Raw genomic sequence first — 24278 nt, 5'->3', positions numbered from 1 at the left:
ATTTTTAAAATCCATTTATCCATTGATGGACATTTAGGTTGTTTCCACATGTTAAGTGTTGTAAATAGTGCTTCAGTGAATATGGGAGTACTAATGTGTCTTCAATATCTTGATTTTAACTCCCTTGAATATATACCCAGGAGTTGGATTGCTGGATTACATAGGAGTTCTATTTTTAAGTTTTTGAGGAAGCTGCATACTGTTTTCCATAGTGGCTGCACCATTTTGCATTCCCACCAACAGTGTGCAAAGGCTCAAAATTCTCCACATCCTCACTAACACTTGTCTTTTTCTCTTTTTTCTTTTTTTCTAATAATGGCTATCCTGACTGGCATGAGAGATATCTCTTTGTAGTTTTGATTTGTATTCCCTGATGCTTAGTGATGTTGAACATCTTTTTATATACCTTCTGGCAATTCGTATGTATTCTTAGGAGAAATGTCCATTTAAGTACTTACCTCATTTATTAATCAAGTATTAGTTTGCTATTGAGTTGAAGGTGTTCCTTATATGTTTTGGAAAATTACCCCTTATCAGACATATGGTTTGCAAATATTTTCTCCTATTCCCTAATTTGCCTCTCCCTCTTTTGACTGTTTGCTTTGCTTTGCAGAAGCTTTCTAGTTTGATGTAGTCCATTTTGCATTTGTTACCTGTGATTTTGGTGTCATGAAATTATCACCAAAACCATTGTCATGAAGCTTTTCCCCTATGTTTCCTTTTAGGAGTTTTATAGTTTCAGGTCTAATGTTTAAATCTCTAATCCATTTTGAGTTGATTTTTCTGTATAGTCCAATTTCATTCTTTTGCATGTGGATATCTAGTTTTTCTAACATTATTTGTTGAAGACACTATCTTTTCCCCGTTGGGATATTCTTGGCATCCATGTTGAAGATCAGTTGAACATATATGTGTGGGTTTATTTCTGGGTATAGGATACTGTTAAAGAATAGAAAAGTGATCTAATCTGTATATTTTAGCCAAGAATATCTAGAACAGGCCTCCTGTTTATTTGGACTTCCCAAAGTCCAACAGGTTAAAATCATGCTTTTTCTTCTTTAAGCAATGCTAGTTGGTGAGTGTGACTCTTTACCATTTCTCTCTAATCCTTTGTGACTTACTTAATCATTTGATCATTTGTTTATTGGATTTTTTTTTTTTTTTTGCGGTATGCGGGCCTCTCACTGTTGTGGCCTCTCCCATTGCGGAGCACAGGCTCCGGACGCGCAGGCTCAGCGGCCATGGCTCACGGGCCCAGCCGCTCTGCGGCATGTGGGATCTTCCTGGACCGGGGCACGAACCTGCGTCCCCTGCATCGGCAGGCGGACTCTCAACCACTGCGCCACCAGGGAAGCCCCTGTTTATTGGATTTTATGCATAATGCAATCCTCTTCTCAATTCTCTCATTTATTTTTTCTGTTTCATTTGAAACCCACGAAATAACTTCTATACCAAAGATATTATTTTTTTTAAATTGGCTTGGATATAACAGGATACGTGCTTCTTCAAAGCTGATATTTATTTGAACTTGCAGTAATTTCCTCTATGGTTAGCATTGCAGACATATTTTAATATTTTTCCAGAGCAGTGTTGTACAGTGGAACTGTCTGCAGTGATGTCAATATTCTGTGTCTTTGCTGCCCTATATAGTGGCCAATAACCACATGTGGTTATTGAGCCCTTGAAATGTGACTATTGTGCCTGAAGCACTTAATTTTTTATTTTATATAATTTTAATCAATTTATATTTAAATTTAAATATCCACCTGTGGCTAGTAGCTATCATATTGGAAAGTGTAGGTCTAGGATATTTGGTCATTTAAAAAAAATGTTCCGTGTGTGTTTACAGATGGGAGAATTGTTGGATTTGGGGTTGTATATTCACTAAGTCAAGTTTACTAACAGTGAGACTTAAATCTTCTATTGCCTTATAAATTTGTTTTCTGCTTGGCCTATCAATTACCTGAAAGAGTTGAATTTTAATTATATATGATGAATTTTTCTATTTCTTCTTGTAATTATGTCAACTTTTTATTTATACATGCTTCAGTTATATTATTTCATGCCTCAATGTTACAATGTCTGTTTTTCTATTAAACTCAAATTTTATCATTATATATTTATCCTATTTGTGATTAATAATGCATTTTTCCTTAAAGTATATTTATATGGTAATAATACGCTAAAATAATTTTTCTTTTGTTTTTTTCCTTTTAGATCTACTTTCGTTATTTTACTTTCAACCATAATATATTAATTTATCTTGAGTATGTCTATTTTAAACCCTTCTATTTATTGAGCTCAATGATATGTGTGAATTCATTTCTACTATAATATTTATGCTTTTTATTTGTCCTGTTTTTTCTCTGCTTTTGCATTTCACCTGTTTTTCCTCTTTATGAATTAACTGAATTTTTAGTTCCATTTTTTTCATGCACTGGTGTAGAATTATACAGACTATTTTTATAGGGTAATTACCTAAAAATATTAACACACAAATCTTACTTTAATAATGCTTGAGGTAAATCAATTAGTGGAGCTTCCTCTTAAATGATCCAAAGGCATGAAAGGCCTTCTCTTTGATTAAATATCTTCTTTATCTTACATTATTATCTAGTATAGTAGTTTTATCTGTGTTTTAACATCGCAAAGTACATATTATCATTGTTTTACATGTTGTTGATATTAGTTTTGATACCCCAATTTATTTGCTTGTCTTTCTACTCTCAGACATCCCTTCCACAATTATTTTCCTTCTTAAATTATAGCTTTTATTAATGATACATTAGTGATAAAAATATCCATTTTTTTGAAATTCTATACATTTAGCACTTATCCTTTAATGAAAATGAAACATAGCTGGTTGATGATTATTTCCTCTTAACACCTTGAAAAGAATTTTCATTGTCTTTAAAGGGAACCTTTTTTCTTTTTGGAAGCTTTGAGCTCTTCTTTTTGTCTTTGGCGGTCTACAGTGTTACTGTGACAGGTCTTATTATAATTTTCTATTTTCTTTTTTCTACTTAATTCTACTTTACATATGTCCTGACTCTGAGTATTCATATCTTACATCAAGTATTGTAAGGCTTTAAGCATCATAGCATTGAATATATATCCCCTTTATTTTTCTATTCAATTATTTTTAATTCCTATTTGATTTTTGTTATATTTTATTTTGTCTCTTTAGTTCATTAATATATTTTCAAATCTTTTACCTCTTAGTCTTTCTATGTTGTATTCTAGTTGATTTCCTCAGATCTCTTTTCCAGATCACAAATTCTCTTTAGCTTTAGTCTAAATGGCTGTTTATCTGATCCACTGAATTTTTCTATGTTGAATTTTTTAATTTGTAGGATTTCTACTTGGTTTTTTGAAAAATTGCCTATTTTTTCAGTGGTATCTTCTTTCTTGCTCATCTAAAATACATATTTTATTTCTATTAAACATATTAAACATATGATTTTATATTCAAGATCCAGGAATTCTAATATCTTCAGTCATGGGGAGTGAAAATCTGCTTTTATTTAATTGATTTTTCCCACCTCTACTTTATGTTGACTTGTTTTCTTAGGTATTTTGCAATTTGGGGTTGTGAATTTGGGTTTGACTGAGTTTATGTTTGGGAATACCAAGGCTTGTTGTGAGGGTATATCCATCCAGGAAGAATGTGAACTTCTTTCTGTCATGTATTCAGAAACTTTACCAATCCAGGATCAATTTAATTTAATTTAATGTTTCTCTTGAGATATCTAAGACCAACATTCAGGTAGAATATATTAAAAGCTAGCATCTGTGTGAGATCAAAACTGTGGTAATAAATTTTCAGAGGCTTTCTCAGATAGAGAAAATAAATCTCCCTTTGCTCATGAGAGATATTTTATCCAATATTCTCTTTTCCTAAAGGTGTATACTTTCAAGGGTCCTGACTTCATACAGAAGTCTCTGTCACTGTTCCCTAAATTATGGGGTCCAAGGGCTTATCTCCTGACCCAACCAGCCATGAAACCCAAAGCTCTAAATTTTTGATATCAACAAGCACTCCTTGGTCACTGTGACTTGAAAGCCTATTTATCAGTGTGCTTTACACTTTATATTTTTGGTGCCTATGGAGTTTCTGTTTTGTGAGTACAAATATGCATTTGCAATAATATTTTGTAATGTTTTATTTAGAGTTTCTCAGTGCTTTGTTGTAGGAGGATTTTACAGGATATCTAGTCTAGCCTGCATACTTCCCCTCTATCTTTTCAAATGCATTATCTAATTTATTCTTAGTAGCCAGAGGATGTACTATAGCTATATGGATTTCTCCCTTTCTATAAATATTCCAGTCTGATTTCATTGTAAACTTCTCTGTGGGAAAGAATAAACTTAACGTTTCTATCACTTCAAATTAAACAATAATTATGTGGACAAGAGATTTAACTTATAGTCTTTGTTTAGAATACTATAAAAAATACATATTTTATTCAGCAAAGTGACACATATATGTATATATATGTATTTATGTATATATTTCTATACACCTATTGATAAAAGCAGAAAAGGTCTATATATTCCCCAAACATAGGTACCTCTCCTGCCAGCAAGGCCTTAGGCAAATGTAAAAATGAGACAAGTTGTATTCTTCCGAAGTTACTTACTTCTATTATTTCATAAAACCTACTTCATATGTTCTACTTTTGTCACATACCCTCTTATTATTAGTTATTTTTATGCTAGAGATAATATTATAGTTCATTATATGTTAAACTATGTGCTCTGTGACTTTGCAATTGACCTATGTTTACAGAGTTATGCCACATCAATTTCTACTTTGGTTTAGTTGCTAAGTTATAATGCCTGTCAGAGGCAAACAAAATTGGAAATCATCACGATGCTCCTGAAATCTGATTGGTTAATTATAATAAAGCTTATTTTCTTGTGAGCTAATGTCTGACATTATGTATTTCAAAATGTATACTTCTGATGAAATAGCACAACAAATTATCTACCCTAAAAAGGATTGAAAACTCACAAATTTGGTATTATTCTATTATATAAATGATCATCAACATAATAACACATTTTCAAGTGAAATCACATCAAATCAAACAAAACAAAAGCAGAATACAATATAATCATACACAACAAACACTATCATGTTATACGTACAAACCTCAATTTCAGAAACATTAAAGTCTGAACACATATATATTGAGATCAAGGAAATAAGGTAAGTGATTACGATGATACACCACTGCATGAGCAAATCAGAGACATGGTCACATCCAGTGATAATGTCTTATAGCCTAGAGTTAAAGTGGAAGAGTTTTAATCTTTGTTGAGTGAGATTTTGCACATATTATGCTGTTGGGCAGGTATGTAAAGAGGTTTATGTACTTGTTCTAATTCTGGTGACTAGTCATAGTGCCTGGAGTTATTGTTTGTGGAGGGTTTTGAACTAAGTCCAGATGCAGGAAAGAAGAGCTTGTTGGTCATAGATGCAGAACAGAGGATTGGTGGCATGAATGCTACACGTTTGCCATTTGTATCCCCAGGAATTGCCTTGTTCACCTTATGGAAGTTTGAAGTCTTCTGCATCTTCTACTGCCCAGTTGAACAATGAGCGTCAGGCTGGTTTTCCATATAAAAAGATAGCAAGGTGTCCTTATTCTTGTACTAAAACCATTCTAGCCCTTCCAAAGATTTGCATAAGGCATCCAACTACACTCCATGGTAAAGAGTAAGATTGAGCACCCATAGAATTTTTTGTTAGGAATAGAATAGAAAGTACATCGCGATTGAATGTGGGCCATTCTGACCACAAGGTAGTGATCTCAATTTAATTCAGGGAAGAAGGACTTGTTTCCTCTGCTTAAACCTATACCTTCCTAAACCCCAAAGAGAAAATCAAATTTAATGCCTGTGATTAATATTAATGAACACTAAGCCATAATTTTATGAGGTTGGCTGTGACATGGCTTCTTTTTAAAAAAGGTGAAACTACTAAAGTAACTTAAATCAATATTAATCCTAAGTAGAAACTAAATTGAAGCTTATATACTATTGGGAAAAATAATTAAAAATCAGATTAATTTTTATGCCTTTGGAAAAGACATAAATCTCTTGTACTGCTCCAGCTGCTATGAGACAATGACGTGTGGGAAGATATTAATCAAGAAGGAACAATACTAGCCAGTGCAATCTCATTTAATGTGACAGAAACAAAAATGAGGATGATTATTGATTCTGGCAAATGACATAGCCTCTTATAGATTTCTACATGTGAATATCTTAAATTTTACGCTAAACTAGAGGTGAAGGATTTGCTTCATTTATTCAACAATTATTTAGTACCTTTAACATGGAAGGCACTGTGCCAGTCTCTGAGAAAATAGAGATGATTAAAAAACAATTTTAACCTAAAACAGTTTATAGATTAACAGCCAAGACAGATGGGAAAATTATATTAAAGCAAAGCAATGACAGAAGTATGGAGGTTCCTTTTAATAATTAGAGTGCTCAGGTAAGCCTGCGGGAGCCACGGAAACTTTTATAGCAGAAGCTTTGATCTAGGACACATAAAATTAAAAAGCAACTCAATATAAATGAGTTTAAAAGAAAGAAATATAAAATTGTTAGCGTTATATAAATGAACACTAGGGAACTTAAATTGAAAGTGCCTTCATTCCTACATTTGAGGGTGGGAGGGAATGGGGAGCATGTACGAGTGAGAATATGCAGAGGCAGGAGGACACAAATAGATATAAAACTTAGGAGAAGGGAAAGAAGACACTGCTTTTAGTGCGGAGTGAACCTGGGCTACACCCCTGCTTTTCAGGGTTTGGAGTAGCTTGTCAGCATCATCGCTTTCAATCATGGATCTGCACGAAGTTAGTGCCCTCATGACTCCTACTGAAAAACAGACTTTGATCTTTTCTTCTTTTCTGCATAAAAAGTAGAACATATCTCATATTCTTAATTATAAATTGAATAATATTCGGAATCATTAACCTTGCTCTTAAGGCCCTTCATTACCTTGGTACAGAGTTGTATCTCTTCTGAAGCTCTGCTCCAGACAAATGAGTCTCCGCACTGTCCTCTGGGCATGTTTTTGCTTATTTGGGGCTTATGTCCTGCAAGGGAAGTCTTTTTAAGGGCTTTGCTCTTCCCAGAACCCATGTGTTAGAGTTTTTCAGATTGCTACAGGCTGGTAATTCAGACTTTCATTAATGACGACTTTATAAGAGCAAATGGACAGGTATTGGAGGCACAAAGAAATCCCAACAGATTCAGAACAAAAGCTCATTGATAACTGATAATTTCCGGATGTAATGGCAGTAACTCAGCCTGGAAAAATCTCAGATAACAAAGCAGCAATGTTGTTGATTTGTGTCCTGAGAAAGGGGTGTCCTGATTTAATGCCCTACCATTGTCTTGCCTCCATTTCTTCTTGACTCTTTTTTTTTTTAAACATGTTTATTGGAATATAATTGCTTTACAATGGTGTGTTAGTTACTGCTGTATAACAAAGTGAATCAGCTACACATATACATATATCCACATATCTCCCCTCCCTTGCATCTCCCTCCCACCCTCCCTATCCCATCCCTCTAGGTAGACACAAAGCACCGAGGTGATCTCCCTGTGGCATGCAGCTGCTTCCCACTACCTATCTATTTTACATTGGGCAGTGTATATATGTCCATGCCACTCTCTCACTTCACCCAGCTTACCCTTCCCCCTCCCTGTGTCCTCAAGTCCATTTTCTACGTCTGCATCTTTATTCCTGTCCTGTACCTAGGTTCTTCAGAACCATTTTTTTTTTTAGATTCCATATATATATATGATAGCATACGGTGTTTGTTTTTTTCTTTCTGACTTTCTTCACTATGTATGACAGTCTCTAGGTCCATCCACCTCACTAAAAATAACTCAATTTCATTTCTTTATATGGCTGAGTAATATTCCATTGTATATATGTGCCACATCTTCTTTATCCATTCATCTGTCAGTGGACACTTAGGTTGCTTCCATGTCCTGGCAATTGTAAATAGAGCTGCAGTGAACATTGTGGTACATGACTCTTTTTGAATTATGGTTTTCTCAGGGTATATGCCCAGTAGTGGGATTGCTGGGTCATATGGTAGTTCTATTTTTTAGTTTTTTAAGGAACCTCCATACTGTTCTCCATAGTGGCTGTATCAATTTACATCCCCACCAACAGTGCAAGAGTGTTCCCTTTTCTACACACCCTGTCCAGCATTTATTGCTTGTAGATATATTGATGATGGCCATTCTGACCAGTGGGAGGTGATACCTCATTGTAGTTTTGATTTGCATTTCTCTAATGATTAGTGATGTTAAGCATCCTTTCATGTGTTTGTTGGCAGTCTGTATATCTTCCTTGGAGAAGTGTCTACTTAGCTCTTCTGCCCATTTTTGGATTGGGTTGTTTGTTTTTTTTTGATATTGAGCTGCATGAGCCACTTGTATTTTTGGGAGATTAATCCTTTGTCAGTTGCTTCATCTGCAAATATTTTCTCCCATTCTGAGGGCTGTCTTTTCATCTTCTTTATGTTTTCCTTTGCTGTACAAAAGCTTTTAAGTTTCATTAAGTCCCATTGTTTATTTTTGTTTTTACTTCCATTTCTCTAAGAGGTGGGTCAAAAAGGATCTTGCTGTGATTTATGTCATAGAGTGTTCTGCCAATGTTTTCCTCTAAGAGTTTTATAGTGTCTGACCGTACATTTAGGTCTTTAATCCATTTTGAGTTTATTTTTGTGTATGGTGTTATGGAGTGTTCTAATTTCATCCTTTTACATGTAGCTGTCCAGTTTTCTCAGCAGCACTTATTGAAGAGGCTGTCTTTTCTCCATTGTATATTCTTGCCTCCTTTATCAAAGATAAGGTGACTGTATGTGCATGGGTTTATCTCTGGGCTTTCTATCCTGTTCATTGATCTATATTTCTGTTTTTGTGCCGGTACCATACTCTCTTGATGACTATAACTTTCTAGTATAGTCTGAAGTCAGGGAGCCTGATTCCTCCAGCTCCGTTTTTCTTTCTCAAGATTGCTTTGGCTATTCAGGGTCTTTTGTGTTTCCATACAAATTGTGAAATTTTTTGTTCTAGTTCTGGGAAAAATGCCATTGGTAGTTTGATAAGGATTGCATTGAATCTGTAAATTGCTTTGGGTAGTATAGTCATTTTCACAATGTTGATTCTTCCAGTCCAAGAACATGGTATATCTCTCCATCTGTCTGTATCATCTTTAATTTCTTTCATCAGTGTCTTATAGTTTTCTGCATACAGGTCTTTTGTCTCCTTTGGTAGGTTTATTCCTAGGTATTTTATTCTTTTTGTTGCAATAGTAAATGGGGTGTTTCCTTAATTTCTCTTTCAGATTTTTCATCATTAGTGTATAGGAATGCAGGAGATTTCTGTGCATGAAGTTGGTAACCTGCTACTTTATCAAATTCATTGATTAGCTCTAGTAGCTTTCTGGTAGCATCTTTAGGTTCCTCTATGTATAGTATCATGTCATCTCCAAACAGTGACAGCTTTACTTCTTCTTTTCTGATTTTTATTCCTTTTGTTTATTTTTTTGTCTCTGATTGCTGTGGCTGTAACTTCCAAAACTATGTTGAATAACAGTGGTGAGAGTGGGGAACCTTGTCTTGTTCCTGACCTTAGTGGAAATGGTTTCAGTTTTTCACCATTGGGAATGATGTTGGCTGTGGGTTTGTCATATATGACCTTTATTATGTTGAGGTAAGTTCCCTGTATGCCCACTTTCTGAAAGGTTTTTTTCATAAATGGGTGTTGAATTTTGTCAAAAGTTTTTTGTCCATCTATTGAGATGATCATATGGTTTTTATCCTTCAATTTGTTAATATGGATTATCACATTGATTGATTTGCCTATATTGAAGAATCCTTGCACTCCTAGGATAAAACCCACTAGATCATGGTGTATGATCCTTTTAATATAATGTTGGATTCTGTTTGCTAGTATTTTGTTGAGGATTTTTGCATCTATGTTCATCAGTGATATTGGCCTGTAGTTTCTTTTTTTGTGACATCTTTGTCTAGTTTTGGTATCAGGGTGATGGTGTCCTTGTGGAATTAGTTCGGGAGTGTTCCTCCCTTTGCTATATTTTGGAAGAGTTTGAGAAGGATAGGTGTTAGCTCTTCTCTAAATGTTTGATAGAATTCGCCTGTGAAGCCATCTGGTCCTGGGCTTTTGTTTTTTGGAAGATTTTTAATCACAGTTTCAATTTCAGTGCTTGTGATTGGTCTGTTTATGTTTTCTTTTCTTCCTGGTTCAGTCTTGAAAGGTCATGCTTTTCTAAGAATTTGTCCATTTCTTCCAGGTTGTCCACTTTATTTGCATATAGTTGCTTGTAGTAATCTCTCATGATCCTTTGTATTTCTGCAGTGTCAGTTGCTACTTCTCCTTTTTCATTTCTAATTCTGTTGATTTGAGTATTGTCCCTTTTTTTACTTGATGAATTTGGTTAATGGTTTATCAGTTTTGTTTATCTTCTCAAAGAACCACCTTTAATGTTATTGATCTTTGCTATCATTTTCTTCCTTTCTTCTTCATTTATTTCTGATCTGATCTTTATGATTTCTTTCCTTCTGCCATCTTTGGGGTTTTTTTGTTCTTCTTTCTTTAGTTGCTTTAGGTGTAAGGTTAGGTTGTTTATTTGAGCTGTCTCTTGTTTCTTGAGGTAGGATGCTTTTGCTATAAACTTCCCTTTTAGAACTGCTTTTGCTGCATCCCATTGGTTTTGGGCCATCGTGTTTTCATTGTCATTTGTTTCTAGGTATTTTTTGATTTCTTCTTTGATTTCTTCAGTTATCTCTTGGTTATTAAGTAGTGTAATGTTTAGCCTCCATGTGTTTGTATTTTTTAAGTTTTTTTCCTGTAATTGATATCTAGTCTCATAGTGTTGTGGTTGGAAAAGATACTTGATACGATTTCAATTTTCTTAAATTTCCAAGGCTTGATTTGTGACCCAGAATATCACCTATCCTGGAGAATGTTCCATGAGCACTTGAGAAGAAAGTGTATTCTGTTGTTTTTGGATGGAATTCCTATAAATATCAATTAAGTGCATCTTGTTTAATGTATCATTTAAAGCTTGTGTTTCCTTATTTATTTTCATTTTGGATGATCTGTCCATTGGTGGAAGTGGGGTCTTAAATTCCCCTACTATTATTGTGTTACTGTTGATATCCCCTTTTATGGCTGTTAGCATTTGCCTTATGTATTGAAGTGCTCATATGTTGGGTCCATAAATATTTACAATTATTATATCTTCTTCTTGGATTGATCTCTTGATCATTATGTAGTGTCCTTCTTTGTCTCTTGTAATAGTCTTTATTTTAAAGTCTATTTTGTCTGATATGCGAATTGCTACTCCAGCTTTCTTTTGATTTCCATTTGCATGGAATATCTTTTTCTATCCCCTCACTTTCAGTCTGTATGTATCCCTAGGTCTGAAGTGGATCTCTTGTAGACAGCATGTATACGGGTCTTGTTTTTGTATCCATTCAGCCAGTCTATGTCTTTTGGTTGACGCATTTAATCCATTTACATTTAAGGTAGTTATCAATATGTATGTTTCTCTTACCGCTTTCCTAATTGTTTTTGGTTTGTTTTTGTAGGTCTTTCCCTTCTCTTGTGTTTCCTGCCTAGAGAAGTTCCTTTAGCACTTTTTGTAAATCTCGTTTGGTGGTGCTGAATTCTCTTAGCTTTTTCTTGTCTGTAAATGTTTTAATTTCTTGGTCGTATCTGAATGAGATCCTTGCTGGGTAGATTAATCTTGATTGTAGGTTTTTCCCATTCTTCACTTTAAATATGTCCTGCCACTCCCTTCTGCCTTCTAGAGTTTTTGCTGACAGATCAGCTGTTAACCTTATGGGGATTCCCTAGTATGTTATTTGTTTCTTTTCCCTTGCTGCTTTTAATATTTTTTCTTTGTATTTAATTTTTGATAGTTTGATTGATATGTGTCAGCATGTTTCTCCTTGGATTTATCCTCTATGGGACTCTCTGCGCTTCCTGAACGTTACTATTTCCTTTCCCATATTAAGAAAGTTCTCAACTACAATCTCTTCAAATATCTTCTCAGTCCATTTTTTTTTCCTCTTCTTGTTTTGGGACCCCTACAATTCAAACGTTGGTGCATTTAATGTTGTCCCAGAGGTCTCTGAGACTGTCCTCAATTCTTTTCATTCTTTTTTCTTTATTTTGCTCTTTGTTAGTTATTACCCCTATTTTATCTTCCAGGTCTCTTATCCGTTCTTCTGCCTCAGTTATTCTGCTATTGATTCCTTCTAGAGAATTTTTTATTTCATTTATTGTGTTGCTCATCTTGTTTGTTTGTTCTTTAGTACCTCTAGCTCGTTGTTAAACATTTTTTGTATTTTCTCCATTCTATTTCCAAGATTTTGGATCATCTTTACTATCATCACTCTGAATTCTTTTTCAGGTAGACTGCCTATTTCCTCTTCAATTGTTTAGTCTGGTGGGTTTTTACCTTGCTCCTTCATCTGCTGACTATTTCCCTGTCTTCTCATTTTGCTTAACTTACTGTGTTTGGGGGTCTCCATTTTGCAGGCTGCAGGTTCATAGTTCCTGTTATTTTTGGTGTGTGCCCACAGTGGGTAAGGTTTTTCCATGGGTTGTGTAGGCTTCCTGGTGGAGGGGACTGGTGCCTGGTGGATGAGGCTGGATCTTGTCTTTCTGGTTGGCAGGACCGAGTCCAGTGGTGTGTTTTGGGGTGTATGTGAACTTATTATGATTTTAGGCAGTCTGTCTGCTAATGGGTGGGGTTGTGTTCCTGTCTTGCTAGTTGTTTGGCATAGGTTGTCCAGCACTGTAGCTTGCTAGTTTTTGACTGTAGCTGGGTCTTAGTATTGAGATGGAGATCTCTGGGAGAACTTTTGCTGTTTGATATTATATGGGGCTGGGAGGCCTCTGGTGGACCAATGTCCTGAACTCAGCTCTCCCGCCTCAGAGGCTCAGGCCTGACACCCAGCCAGAGTAGCAAGACCCTGTCAGCCACCTGCCTCAGAAGAAAAGGGAGAAAAATGGAAGAAAGAAAGAAAGAAAGAAAGAAAGAAAGTTATTAAAATAAAAAAAATTATTATTAAAAATAAAAAAGTAATAAAAAAACAGAAAAGTAAGAAAGAAGAGCGCACCCAAACCAAAAAAGCAATGCACCAAGGACAAGCACTAAAAACTATAAAAAAAAAACAACGGACAGACAGAACCATAGGACAACTGGTAAAAGCAAAGCTATAGAGACAAAATCACACAAAGAAGCATACACATACACACTCACAGAAAGAGAAAAAGGAAAAAAATATATATTTTTTTTTAAAAAAGGAAGAACGAAACCAAATCAATATACATATCTACCAATGTTCATAAGCTCTAAATACTACACTAAGATAAACATAAAACCAGAAACAAATTAGATGCAGAAAGTAAACCGCAACTCTACAGTTTCTTGCAAAGTCTGCTGCCTCAATTTTGGGGTGATTCGTTGTGTATTTAGGTATTCCAGAGATGCAGGGTACATCAAGTTGACTGTGGAGATTTAATCTGCTGCTCCTGAGGCTGCTGGGAGAAATTTCCCTTTCTCTTCTTTGTTCGCACAGCTCCTGGGGTTCAGTTTTGGAGGTGGCCCCAAAGTTAAATTTTGGCCTCTGTGTGTAGGTCACCTGAGGGCGTTTGTAGGGGTTAAAGGAACGGCTGATTCATGGGCTCTGGCTCACTCATGCTGGGGGGAGGGAGGGGTACGAATGCGGTGTGAGCCTGCGGTGACAGCAGCCAATGTGACGTTGCAACAGCCTGAGGCATGCTGTGTGTTCTCCCAGGGAAGCTGTCCCTGGATCATGGGACCCTGGCAGTGGGGGGCTGCACAGGATCCCAGGAGGGGAGGTGTGGATAGTGACCTGTACTTGCACACAGGCTTCTTGGTGGCTGCAGCAGCAGCCTTAGTGTCTCATGCCCGTCTCTGGTGTCTGAGCTGATAGCCGTGGATTGCACCCGTCTCTGGAGCTCGTTTAGGTGGTGCTCTGAATCCCGTCTCCTTGCACACCCCGAAACAATGGTCTCTTGCGTCTTAGGCAGTTCCAGACTGACTGGACTCCCTCCCGGGTAGCTGTGGTGCACTAGCCCCCTTCAGGCTGTGTTCACGCCACCAACCCCAGTCCTCTCTCTGGGGTCTGACCTCCGAAGCCCGAGCCTCAGCTTCCAGCCCCCACCCGTCCCAGTGGGTGAGCAGACAAGCCTCTCGGGCTGGTGAGTGCTGGTCGGCACCGATCCTCTATGCGGGAATCTCTCTGCTCTGCCTCTGCACCCCTGTTGCTGTGCTTTCCTCCGTGGCTCCGAAGCTTCGCCCCCTCCCACCCCACCCCCCATTTCCACCAGTGAAGGGGCTTCCTAGTGTGTGGAAACTTTTCCTCCTTCACAGCTCCTTCCCAGAGATGCAGGTCCCGTCCCTATCCTTTTGTCTCTGTTTTTTCTTTTTTCTTTTGCCCTACCCAGGTACATGGGGAGTTTCTTGCCTTTTGGGAAGTCTGAGGTCTTCTGCCAGCATTCAGTAGGTGTTCTGTAGGAGTTGTTACACGTGTAGATGTATTTTTGATGTATTTGTGGGGAGGAAGGTGATCTCCACGTCTTACTCCTCTCGCATCTTGAAGGTCCCCCCTCTTTTTGACTTGCCTCTGATTTCTGGATTTTCTGAATCGTTATTTCTACTTATTTCTCTATTTATGTATCTTTTCTATTTTGAATTACACTTTGATATACTGACTCTCTCTGTAATATCACAATAAAACTCCTCGAGAGAGAAGATTTGGTTGAGTTCATATATCACAATCAAGAAGACAGTAATTTGGGGTACTGTCTAGGACCTGTAAGACTTTGACTCAAGTACCATAGGTTTTTAAACATCCATGTTCAAGATACTGAGACTATAAATTGCCTGACATAAGGAAATATTTACCATAAAGAGAGACTTTGGGAATAGCAAGCATTCAGATTTGTCTTTTGTCTAAATTCCAAAACACTATGTATATCACTTATTTGGCAAATTAATGGCAAATCACTTTATGATATCCACTCTCTTCTTTATTGTAGGTCAAATTTTATATTATTACATCATTTTTCATAGGTTTAGGTCTTGTTTCTCAAACTAGACTCTTGGATCTTTGAGGGCAGAGAATTTTTAAATGCTTTTTTTGATATATATGTATATAAATACACATATATAGTCACCATGCTATACATTAGTCACTATGCTATACATTAGATCCTCAGAACTTATCCATCTTATGGCTGGAAGTTTGTATCCTTTGACCAACATCTCCCCATTTCCCTCACCTGCTAACTCCATGACAATCACCATTCTACCCTCTATTTCAAAACGAGTTTGGTTTTTTTAGATTCCACATATAAATGGGATCATACAGTGTTTTTCTGTCTGACTTATTTTACTTATCATAATGGCTTCAAAGTTCATCCATGTTGTCACAGATGGCAGGATTTCCTTCTTTTGTATGGATGAATAATATTCCATTTCACACACACGCACATGCACACAAACACATTTTCTTTCTAAGTGTCCATTAGTGGACACTTAGATTGTTTCCATATCTTGTTTATTGCAAATAATGTTAGAATGAACATGAAGGTGCAGACATCTCTTCTAGATACTGATTTCATTTCTTTCAGATATATATCCAGAAGTGGGATTACTGGATCATATGATAGTTCTTTTAAAAAATATTTTGAAAAATACTGTTTTCCATAGTGGCTGCAGAGTTTACATTTTCACCAACAGTGCAAAAGTGTTCCCTTTTCTCTGCAACTTTGCCAACACTTGTTAGTTACTGTCTTATTGATAATAGTCATACTAACAGATATGAAGTCACATCTCATTTTGGTGTTGATTGGCATTTTTTTTTGATTATTGCGTTTTTAGATGTTGAAGACCTTTTCATATACCTATTGGCTATTTGTATGTCTTCTTTGGAAATATGTCTATTCAAGTCCTCTGCTCATTTATAAATCAGATTTTTTTTTGCTATTGGGTTGTATGACATATATTTTGAATATTAACTCCTTATTAGATAGATAGATTGCAATTTTTTTTCATTCTGTAGGCTGCAAATTGCTTACATTGCCTTTATATGGTAACTTGTATCAAAGATGTTCAATGTTTCTTGGTATAAACATACAACTCAATCTATTTTTCTAGAAAGTTTCTAAAGAGATTAAATGTGCATGTGTGTTATTTCATTTGTTTCTTGTAATAACAATGTATTCAAAATAAAAATCACTGTTATCATATTGATAGCAATAATGATAACCAAGATTAATTGAATACTTTCTATTTTGTAAGACACTTCTTTAAATCTTTCCAAACAGTTTCATTTTTAATTGTTCACAGAAACTTTATGAATGTCAAGAACTATGAAGGTTCTGAGATTTCACTCCACTTACACGCTAACAAGTTAATCTTCCATAGTTTCATGGATACTGGCCATAGTTTCTGGCTCAGAGACAAAAGTCAGTGTAATTGTCAAACAATAGCAGTTGCCAGAGTAATATGACTTGTGCCAGTTTCTTGAGACCCAGTTCCTACAGGACAGTGCAACGAGGGCCAGGTGACGTCTTCACACACAGTGAGTTGCATTACAGGAGAACCGCAAGTTTCAGAAAAAAACCAAACTTTGGTAAGAAAGCTGGGGGCAAAACTGTCCAACACTGGCCCCAGTGAGAGACATTATCTTTATTATCCTGGACAGCAAACAAATCTTCCCTCTTCCCAAGAGAAAGACAGGATTTTTTTTAACTTCCAATGCTATTTGCTATACAAACATTACTGAAAAGGTAATCCAGAACACATGTTGCCACTGCCTTTGCTCAAAAGATGTACAGAAATATGAGAGACCCATGGAGAGTTATTTTCCAAGATGACATAGATAATTTTAAGCCCTAAGTGATGAATGAGGAAACTATATTTCAGAAAATTTAAGAAGCCTATCTCATATCAAACAACTTGTAAGTAGCAAAGACATAGTGTGACCTCATGTCCTGTGACTTCAGGTCTTTTCACTTGGTCATCTACCTCTTGGATCATTACTACTTATTGCTAATGAAGATGCTAGTAGCCCAGCCCTACTCTCCTCATCTGTTATATCACACATATTTAGGAATCAGAAATTGTTTCTACCTTAGCTGTAGGCCCAGTCATCAAGAATGTACTGCTTTTGATTGTTTGGGGTTGTTTCTAAGAGTCAGTGTTATACCTTAAACAAATGAGTAAGGTCATTTCACGTAGCCAACATAAACAGAGACCCACGTGAACCTTCTCATGTTCATGTAACAATAAAGAATTTGGCCTTTGCTGTTAAAAGCACACTGGTTTTCTTGAAATCATTTTTTTTTTCAGGCAGACATTGACTTTATTCCAATTAGAACTGAAGGATACAAGTGTTAATCCATTGATGTCACAAGACCCAGGGTTCACACTGGGGAGGACTTCTGACACATACATTTGTAGTCATTTCTCATGTAAAATATAGCAGAGTGTCTTTGGAGAGAAACATGGGCCTGGATTATTTCAGCAACATAACCGACCATTTTTATGTGTGTCATGGCATTTCTTAAAACTTTGGCTGGGATTGTGGCATTTCACATCACAGAAAAGGAAATAAAGCTGTATTGTAGTTTGCTTACATCAGTACCTAGAAAAAATTCCAGTTTTAAAGGAGCAAGAGTTTTTCCTTATAGAAGCTGGGGTCTGGGTAACATTTTCATTTCCTGTCTCTTTGACTTCCAGTACTCCCTTTCAAAAAGTTCTGAATTACAGAAAGCAGAGCTTGCCTCCAGCACAAAACCAGAGCCCACTTTTATTACTGTTGTTGTTTCAGGGCTCCTGGATCTCATGCTGAACCTTAAAATCCTATTCGCAGCTCAGCTGCCAGCACACTGTGAGCAAAGCCGTGAAAAGTGGAAGAAATAACAGACTTCACCATGCAATCAGTAGTTCCCTACCGAAACCATATGTCATGCATAGAATCCGGGAGACTTGAAACGTCTTGAAAACCTTCAATGCCACTAGTGATCCTAATGGGAATTAGCGATGGGCAAGTTCCTGTTAGAGGGCTTAGAAAAATAGAAATAACTGAGCAAAAGTACAACTGTCATTGGCTAAGGGAAGTGATCAAAATAATTGTCCTCTATGGATTCAATCATTAAATGATTATAACTTCTATCTGTGAAATGCCTCTTGACCCCAGCAATCAAATTTTAAGTGCCTTAGCGCTAAAGAAGTGACAAACACCCTTTCTAATAATGTAGCTCCATGTCAGAGTAACAATCAAATAATTATCATAACCACCATAATAAAATTCTTCCTCTCTCACCAAATGTTATTTTTAAAAGGTAGTATATCATAGTGGTTAAGTGCAAAGGCTTTGGAGTCAAGGAGAATCAGGATCAGATCTTCACTCTATTCCTTCTAGTTATGAGATCTTAGAAAATGGTGCCCTGAGCCACAATTTCTCATCTGTAAAATGAGACTAATGATACTTACCTATAGTTTTGTTCTAAAGATTAAATTTAAAAAAATAGTGTGGACAGTATTAGTACAGGATTAGTATTAGTATTAGGACAATATTAGTAAAAATAGTATTATACAGGGTCAGGCATACAGAAATATTCAGTAAACAGTGTTATTGATAATTGTAGAAAGAAGCACAACTGTTTTTTTTAATGTTGCTTATGAAAATTTCCTCAAAAGAATAAAAAATCTATACATTTATGATACTTATACTCAGTATCTTGAGGGTTATTAAAATGTTAGAACTACCTAGTTATATTTTGTATGTGACAGAAAAAATATCCCTTACCTCATCTAGAGATAGTTTAAATTAGTGCTAACTTGGATGGTTTTAATAGAATTTATTAGCTGTAAGTGGCCCTAAAATTTATCTCTAGTTTACTCCTTAGGAAATCTTTAAAATGTCTGGAGGACATGAAATTATTTTTGTAAATCTGAACTTTTGAAAGTAGTGGTAATGATACCCCAATGTGTAATGAAAATTATCTTTTATCTTTTATTGATGATAACCTCTAAATAATCAAAGTTTATTTTATATTATGTATCAGACTGAAAATAAATTCAAATGTGTAGTTTTGGTTAAAATAATAATCTTTTAAAATTGTAATTGTGTTTATCTTTACACACATTTATGTGCACTGATAAAGGTACAAAGTTCATTCATTTCTATGTTTTACAGAAATTTATATAAAGCAAACTAGTATTCATAATACACACCCACATATGCATTTGGAATTTTTGAAACTGAAACTACACTCCAGGCAATTTAATCCTGTAATTGGATTGTGTTTTAAAGAGTTATTTTGAAAAATCCATTATTGGGATTTTAGAACCCATTTTCTCTTTGAAATAATGCTATAAATTGTAGTGAAACTCCCTGACCAGGTCTGAAAAGTCTTTTAACCTATCATGTTTCTAAAATATTGTGTTAGTTGAGCCATTCTGAATATATTTGACCATTATATAACAGTTTTTGATAGGAAAATACCTCCTAATCCCTTGTTTTAGACGTGAAAACAACATTTTTTTTTTCTTTTGGACATGGCTATTGTTCCCACAGCTGGGAGTCACTGGAGACTGAGGTGAATTATTATATTAATGCTTGATAATATAATGCTATATATAAAAATTAAAATAAATACAAATAAATATATAATTTGATTGTATTATATGTCTATTATATATTATATTAAAATCTTCTTTCTGCCTTTCTAATTATATAGAGAAGACAGCAGAGGGCTGTCACCTCTACGAGTTAAGCCTTAGGGCTTCATAGCCAGACAACACTGTTTCTGCCAGTCATTCTTCAGAATGGAGCATATATTCATTAAGAAGACAGATGGCAAACCAAATCCAAGTCTACTTTACATATGACTGCTTGGTGCACAGAGGAATGGCGTGAGTATTATATTATTTCCAGAAATATATGGAGACAGCATTCTTTTCCATCCTTGTGAATAAGATGATAAAGTAAGAACTGGATGAGAAACTCATGATGTATTCAGACGTGTGAACAGCTGGTTTAATAAGTGGTAATTCGCGATTTGGTTTCTGCCTAAAGAAGGGGTACTAGTAGTGTGCCTCTCCCAGTACTTTTTGAGAATTGTATCGATGACTTGAGTGAAACACATGGTACCCACTTTGCAGATAAAGAAAAATCCGAAAAGATGTCTGACAAAATTCACACTCCAAACTATGTTGGAAATGAATGAAAAAGGATGAATTTTCACTAGAATAAATATAAATTTCTTCATGTAGAGTCATGTGAATACTTTGTACAAGTTTTACTGTGTACCAGAGCAATCTGGCTTGGTGACATTATAGATGAAAAAGTACAATGATTTTAACTGCTCAGTTAATATATGTTCAGTGTTTTTCCAGACTAGGCTGCACCTTCTTCCTCTGTACCTACACCACCCATGTGTCTATAGTAGCTGCTGTCTGTCCCATTGGACCAGAAGCTACTTGAAGAAGAGACTGTGTTTTATTTATTTTGTAAACACAGCACTTAGTCCAATACATGGTAACTTTTCAATGACTATCTCTCAGGAATGAACTGAATTTATGATGTGGTTAATAAAATAGTAAGCCTATTCTTAGGCTACTTTAATAGATTTATAATTCCCAGATCATGAAAAATTATGATCAAATAAATTTATCACTGACTGTATCTAGAATATTTAGCTCTAAGTAAAACATTTAAAACCAGAATTCACCAAGTGCACATTTAAGGTACAAAGATTAACTTGGCAAGGGGGCTAAAATTACGTTTTATGAGAAGGAAGAAATAAATAAAATGATTCTGGTAGCAAGAAAAACATTTTAAAATATTTTCAAGATTCTCCTATAAGGTAGATGGACAGATATATGTTGTCCCCAGAGGACAGCCCAGCCCAATGAGCCCAGGAATGATCGACCATGGCCTCACGAGGGAACTTTCCAACGAATGCCATAGTCTACAAATAAAATGTGCTGCCTCAGAGGTAGTCAGTTCTTGCTTATTGGAAGTATTTAAGCAGATAACATCTGTCAGGGTGCAGCAGAGGGAATTTCTCAGTGTTGTATGGATCTCAAAGTCTTTTCTAGCTCCAGCTACCTGTTCTTTTTGTCGGCAATTGCTCTCAGCAAGAGCCATGCCTTCCCCAAGGTGTTGAATGTGTAGTAACTGTAGGTTGAATGAAAGGAGTAGGGTGCCTTCAGACACAACTTTCTGTCGGTGAAAGGATGTCAAACTCATACCTAGTCAAAGGCGTACGTGCCTTTGGTGATGTTCTTTCCCTTCCTCCTCCTGTCCCTCTCTACCTCTTCTCCCTCTTCCTTGTTGCTGTTGAACATTGTTGTCATTCTGTCCCTCCTCCTCCTTCTTCTTTGCCCGCATCCTCTTCCTCTTCCTGCTCTTCCTGTTTTTTGTTTTTTTTTTTTCCTGCGGTACGCGGGCCTCTCACCGTTGTGGCCTCTCCCGTTGTGGAGCACAGGCTCCGGGCGCGCAGGTTCAGCGGCCATGGCTCAGGGGACCAGCCGCTCCGCGGCATGTGGGATCCTCCCGGACTGGGGCACGAACGCGTGTCCCCTAGCATCGGCAGGCGGACTCTCAACCACTGCGCCACCGGGGAAGCCCTGCTCTTCCTTTTTATCCTCCTCCCAGTTTTACTCCTCCTCTTCTTCTTGGTAAATATCAGTTGTAAGAGAAATAATACCTAGTCTAGTGTTTTCTTCCAGGAATATTATTTTAAATAGTAGTTTCATTAGATCATATTTTTTTGTTATTTTTCTATCAATATACACATTTTGTGAGACAAGTTATCTCATTAAAATATTTAGTCCATCTAAGCCTCGTGTTGGAAGTGTTGGTATTCTTAAAAGAAGAGATAACAGCGTTGGGAAATTGTGCTGCACATCTATAAAATGCCAGGGTATTGCAGAAAATATTCCTAGTAAAAGAAAAAGCAATGGCCAGTTATAAAATATAATGTGTATTCTTGAAACATATTAAAATGCCATTGATGAAATTGTGAGAACTTGGAAATCTGTGTAAATGAAAGCACCAGATTTGATATTCTTGATCCATTCATATGGCTCTGCAATGATAAACGATATTTTTTTCTTTTCAAAACTATCAAGGTATTATACAGTTGTGCTGTCTAAAATGACAGCCAATAGCCACGGGTGGTTATGGAGCCGCTGAAGTGTGGCTAGTTTGAATTGAGACGTGCTCTCTAAAAAATACAGAGTTTTAAAGACTTAATACTAAAAAAAGGGGTGTAAAGTATCATATTGATACTTTAAAATATTGATTATATGTTGAAATAATAATATTTTGAGTCTATTAAGTGAAAGAAAATATATTAATAAAATTATTTTCACCTGTTTCTTTTCACTTTCTTTAATGTGGCTACTAAGGAGTTTAATCACATATGTGGTTTGGATTTGTAGCCCACATCATATTTCTACTGTATAATCCTGATCTATAAAGAGCTGAAATAAAACTTTCACAGAATCCTTGTTTTGGAACTTGATGGGAACTTAGTTTGATCAACCATAAAATAATGAGCATTCAGAGACATCAAAATAAAATTAGTAGCCAGGGTGGGAATAGGATCAGTCTACATATACCTATACAGGGCTCTTTTGCGCATACATTAAGTATTTGTCCAAATCTCTTGAATGCGTATAGGCGTGACCTCTAACTCCTCATCATTTAAAAAAATTATATGCCTTGCTCAATGATGTCTAAGTACTTTTTTCTGTTTTTTTGGTTGCAATTATTTATATTTGGACTCTTCTGTAATCTGACAATGCAGTAGTGAGCTCACCATATTCTTATTTCATGAGGATGGCATAAATGTACTATTCTCTTTTTCTCCCTCATAAAGATTATTTCAACATAAGCATTTCCATAGGGAGCCACAAACATAATGTGTATCAGCTCCAATTCAACAAGCCTTGCCCTGTTTGTTATCAACTCTCTTTTCCTAAATTGTCTTCCAAGCAGAAACAACAACAGAAATGCCTGTGGGCACCAGGAATCTTCCACTCAGCCATTGGCAATCAGCTCCTGAAAAAGAGCATGACATGAAACAGAAACTGCCAAAAACGAGTATCTAACCTATACAGATAATTTCTACCAAGCAGAGCATAAACTTTTCAGAAGTGGTTACCATGCTATGCTCTCTTATCTCCAGTCTTTATATCCCTATTCCCCTCCCAAAGTGTCCTTTCATAGCTTGAGTACAAATTGTAAATATTTCATGATATTTGATTTCATCTAAAGTACTTGGGAACAAAAGTTTGAATGAGATCCTGAGGGCCTAGATTTTTTTTTTTTAAATAGCTACAATAAAACAATAATAGAGCTATTCTGCCACCTTAGGAAATGGCCTAGAGGAAAAAGAACTAGGAAGATCATTTTACTGGTTAGACACCAGGCCCAAAAGGAATGGTAACTTCATAAATTATTCTGTGGGTGTTGCTGAAGTAATTCTTCAGAGTTAGGCATTCTAGTGAGCCTACAGACAAAGGAAGTTGAGAGTTGGGACAAAGATCTGAATATTTTAGGCCTCTTGGAAGCTTATGCTGAATTCTAGAAAATAGCTATCCTATAATTAGAGTAACTGTGTTATCAGTATATAAAACCTGCAAATAGAATTTTCAGCATAAAAGGTGACTTCTCCATTTTGTTTGGTTTATATACAAGGTATAGGAAACTGCCTTTAGCATATAAACTTCTACCAAAAATAGTACTTGGACAAAGTAATTAGGACATACTAAATAGTAAATAGTACCCACCCAAATTGAAAATCATTGTTTGATTAACCATTTTATGATTTGTGATTTATCTACTTTCGAAAAGAAGGGTAGTGGTTGATCAATCAATGTAACCTGTATCTGGGTGCATAGATAAAGCCTTTTTCAATTTGTTTAAAAAATGTAAATAGTACTGTTCAACACAATTAAAAAGTGTGTTCCATGTAGTTTTTCAAAAGGGTTTACTTCCTCCTGGCGTATTTCCTGTATAGCCTAGGGGAAGTGGACCTGTTTCAAATCTGATGTGCTTTTTCTCGAATTCTATTGTGTAAATTTGCAGAAAAAATAAATAGTATCTCTTTAGAGACAAAGTATTAAAACAGAATAGCCCATATAGCATTGA

The sequence above is a fragment of the Delphinapterus leucas genome, chromosome 12, assembly GCF_059928025.1.
Source record: "Delphinapterus leucas isolate spDelLeu-1000000601 "Yukka" chromosome 12, BTC_Dleu_Yukka2, whole genome shotgun sequence".
NCBI lineage: Eukaryota > Metazoa > Chordata > Mammalia > Artiodactyla > Monodontidae > Delphinapterus > Delphinapterus leucas.
This window is presented reverse-complemented; position numbering follows the sequence as displayed.